Source organism: Empidonax traillii, unplaced genomic scaffold (assembly GCF_003031625.1).
Source record: "Empidonax traillii isolate 1590-97213 ecotype Southwest subspecies unplaced genomic scaffold, ASM303162v1 scaffold3748:size12464, whole genome shotgun sequence".
Lineage (NCBI taxonomy): Eukaryota > Metazoa > Chordata > Aves > Passeriformes > Tyrannidae > Empidonax > Empidonax traillii.
In genome coordinates, this window is record NW_020958941.1 from 7330 (window position 1) to 12464 (window position 5135).

Sequence of the window (5135 nt, forward strand, 5' to 3'; positions counted from 1 at the left end):
CAAAGGAGACCTGATTTGGGAAAATAATATGAACATTTCTTACTAGCAAAATAAAACTAAAGAACTACATCTACAACAATTCTACTCAAGTAAAAGTATTATATATTTATAGAAATACCTCTCCCCCCTTTATATCAGTCCAAGGAGGAGAAGCAGTCTCTTTCTCCATTCTCGCAGCTCCAGATCTTTCAGTAACTGCAACACTTTCAAGCTCTTCTTCTGTTATCTCAGGACGACAACTCCTTTTCGTCACAGCTGGAGCTCTTTATCTCTCTCTTTTTCTTCTATGTCAGCCCCAAGGCAGGGCTGGGCCTACCCCCCTCCTGGGCTAAGATCAGAGGCTGGGGGTTACCCAGGCCCTGTAGGATCTTCCATGGGCTTGGAAGGGGACACTTGGCTACCATGGATCTTCCCCACAGGCTCACAGGGGATAATGGCTTTTGAGTCCCCCCCTGTTCCCTGGGGAGGTTCCTTCCCACGGGAGAACAGTTCTTGAATACACCTCTCTGGCATGGATCTAGCGTGGATCCCTTACTTGGATCCCAACATCTTACCCAAGCCGTTCTTGCTCCAGCGTGAGGTTCTCTCAGGGTCACAAATCTGCAGCACCAGCAGCATGGATCCCTCACTTGGATCCCAAGCTTACCTGAGCCGTTCTCACTCTGGCGTAAGCTCTCAGGGTCACAAATCTTCAACAGGGCTCTGCCTCATTTCAGTCCTTCTCATGAAGTCTCGGCTTCCTGGGACATCCACAAGCTCCTCTGTGAGCCACATGGGGGTCTCCTCACCCCAACAATCTTCCAAAGGTAGCAGGGATTTATTTTTCAGTCTTTTCCCTGCTGAAGAGAGAGAGTGAAAGGGGGGAGAAACAGCCCCCCTCTTCGAACTTCTCTCTCCTCCAGCTGCCGGCTTTGACCTTTGACACTTCATTATCTCTCTGCTGGAATTCCTTCTGCAGCGTTTTTTTGTCCAAGCAGTTAGTCCTTTAAAGTTTTTTTCCTTTACTCTCTTACAAGAGAGAAGGGGCTTCAGTGCCACACCTGCCCCTGGCCCAGGGCCGGGGGAGGAGGGAGGCCTGGCCCCCACCTGGGACCTGCCTCTCTCTCCCTACATGGCTCCCTAATTTCAACTGCCATCAATTTCAACTGCTCCTAATTTCAATTTTGCCACCAACTTTCTCTTCCGTTTTCTTAAATATGTAATTAGCAAAGGTGTTACTAAAGTTTTGATTGGCTTTTTTCTATGGAAATTCACCCGGACAAAACCATCCTCAGCCCCAGGGGCTGGCTGGTGGGCAAAACCATGACAACAGGGGACTGGTGACAACAAAGGGACAGCCATGATGTCACAGAGATATCAGTGAAGTCAAAGTCGTGACATCACAGGGACATCAGTGACCTCACGGGGACCTCGTGCCACCACTGGGGACATTAGTGACATCACAGAGACAGCAGTGACATCACTGGGGACCAGTGATGTCACAGGGGACTGTTGACAACAAAGGGACAGCTCTGATGTCACAGGGCTATTGGTAACATCACAGGGGACTTCAGTGACTTCACAAGGCCAGGGGTGACATACCAGTGACATCAGTGACATCATCGGGGTCATTGTTGACACAAGGGACAGGGGTGACATCACAGGGAGATGGGTGACTTCACTGGGGACAAGTGAAATCACGAGGCCTGTTGACAGCAAAGGGACAAGCCTGATGTCACAGGGACATCGGTGTCTTCACAAGGACAAGGTTGACATTATAGAGACACCAATGACATCTCGAGGACATTGCTGATATCTCAGGGGACAGTGGTGACATCACAGGCTCACAGGTTACATCACTGGGGACCAGTGACATCACAGGGGAATGATAACAACAAAGGCACAGCAGTGATGTCACAGGCACATCGGTGCCAAGGCTTGACACAGTGGTGACATCACAGAGGCAGCAGGACATCGTTGTGGATATTGTTGACATCTCAGGGGACAGTGATGACACCACAGAGACGTCAGTGATATCAGTGGGGACATCTTTGACATCACAGTCGACATTGGTGACATCACAAGGCCAGGGGTGACATCACAGAGACAGCAGTGACATTATTGGGGACATTGATGACATCACAGGGAACAGTGGTGACATCACAGAGAAAACAGGGACACCACTGGGGACCATTGACATGAGAGTGAGAGCAGTGATGTCACAGGGACATCGTTGATATCAAAGGGGTCTGGTGACATCACGGGGATATCGGTCACATCACGAGGATATGTTACCACCACTGGGGACAGTTGTGACATCACAGAGACAGAAGTGACATCACTGGGGACCAGTGACATCACAGGGGACTGCTGACAACAAAGGGAAAACCGTGATGTCACAGGGTCCTTAGTGACATCACAGGGGACGTCAGTGACTTCACAAGGACAGGGGTGACATCACAGTGACACCAGTGACAACATCAGGGACATCAGTGACATCAGAGGGGACAGGGGTGACATCAAAAGAAAGTCAGTGACATCACTGGGGATCAGTGACATCACAGGGAAGTGCTGAGAATAAGGGACAAGCCATCGGTGACATCACAGGGGTTTGGTGACATCACAGGAACATGGGTGACCCCATAGGGACATGGAGGCACTGCTGGGGACAGTGGTGACATCACAAGGAAAGCAAAGACATCATTGGAGATCAGTGACATCACAGGAGACTGCTTATAGGAAAGGGGAAACTGTGATGTCACATGGACATTGGTGACATCACAGGGGGGTGGATGTGAACACAAAGAGACACCAGTGATATCATTGGGGACATTGGTGACATCACAGGGGACAGTGGTGACATCACAGAAGAACCTGTAAAATCATAGGCAACTGTTGCCAACAAAGGGAAAGGCATGATGTCACAGGGACATCAGTGACATCACAGGGACATTGGTGACATCACAGGGACATGGTGCTACCATTAGGGACAGTGGTGACATCACAGGGACATCGGTGACTTCACAGAGAGACTAGTGGCATCCCTGGGATCACTGGTGACATCCTAGGGGACAGTGGTGAGATCACAGGGATAGCAGTGACATCACTCTGGACCGGTGATGTCACAGGGGAATTAACGGAGACATCGGTGACATCATTGGTGACACTGGTGACATCACAGTGACATCAATTACATCATTGAGGACCAATGGCATTACAGGGGACTGGTGACAACAAAGGGACAGCCATGATGTCACAGGGACATCGGTGACATTACAGAGATCTGATGAAAACACAGAGATGCCAGGGACATCACAGGAACATGGTGGCACCGCTGGGGACAATGGTGACATCACAGGGACAGCAGTGACATCACTGGGGACCAGTGACATCACAGGGGACTAGTGATGACAAACAGGCAGCCATGATGTCACAGAGACATCAGTTACATCAGAGGGGACAGCGGTGACTTCACAAGGACAGGGGTGACATCACAGAGACAACAGTGATATCACAGTGGACAGCGGTGACATCATTGAGGACAGTTGTGACATCATTGGGGACACAGAGACCACCTCTGGAACACCATTGACATTATAGGGACAGCGGTGACATCATTGGGAACAGCGGTGACATCACAGGGACAGTGATGACATCATTGGGGACCAATGACATCTCAGGGACATGGGCGCCTTCCACAGGACATGGGTGACACCCTGGGGACAATGGTGACATCACAGGGGACCGTGGTTACACCCGTGGGGACAGCAGTGACATCAATAAACACCAGTGACATCACAGGGACAGCAGTTATGTCACAGGGACTTTGGTGACATTATTGGAGACCAGTGACATCACAGGGGTCTAGTGACATCACATGGACAGGGTGCCACCTCTGGGGACAGCTGTGACATCCCAGTGACAGCAGTGACATCATTGTGGACACAGGGAGCACCCCTGGGAACAGCAGTGACATCATAGGGGACAGTGGTGACATCCCTGGACACCAGTGACATCACAGGTGTCTGTTGACATCACCGGGTTATCTATGACATAATTTGGAACATCAATGAAATCACAGGGACAGTGGTGACATAACTGGGGACATTGGTGACATCACTGGAGATGCTGGTGACACCACAGGGGACAGGTGAAATCACAAGGACACTGATGACATCACAGAGACTGTGACATCATCAGCAGCCCAGTGGCATCACTGGGACAGCGGTGCCATCGAAGGGGCAGAAGTGACATCACTGGGGACACTGATGACACCCCTGGTGACAGTTGTGACATCAAAGGGATGCCAGTGACATCACAGGGACACTGGTGACCTCAAAGGTCACTGGTGCTACCTTTGGGGACATTGGTGACATCACAGAGGACCACTGAAAACATGGGCTACAGCGGTGACATCACAGGAACATCAGTGACATCAAATAGACAGCAGTGATGTCACAGGGACAGAAGTGACATCATTGGGGACAATGGTGGCATCACAGGGACAGCAGTGAAATCACTGAGGACCAGTGACATCACAGGACACTGGTGACATCATAGGGACATCAGTGACATCATTTGAGCCCAGTGACATCACAGGAGACTGTTGACAACAAAGGGACAGTTGTGATGTCACAGGGACATTGGTGACATCGCAGGGGACAGTGATGACTTCACAAGGACAGGGGTGACATCACAGTGACACCTGTGACATCATCGGGGTCATTGTTGACAACACAGGGGCCAGTGGTGACATCACAGGGAGATGGGGGACATCATTGGGGGCCAGTGACATCACAGGGGACTGCTTACAAGAAAGGGACAGCCGTGATGTCACAAGGACCTCACTGGCATCTGTGACATTAAAGGGACATGGTGCCACAGCTCGGCACAGTGGTGACATCACAGAGACAGCAGGGCATCACTGGGGACCAGTGACATAAGAGTGACAACAGAAGGACAGTAGTGATGTCACGGGGACATTGGTGACATCACAGAGAGTGGAGGTGACAACACAGAGACACCAGTGATATCACTGGGGAGATTGGTGACATCACAGGGGACAGTGGTGACATCACAGAGGAACCTGTGAAATCATAGGTGATTATTACCATCAAAGGGGTAGCTGTGATGTCAAAGGGACATCAGTAACATCA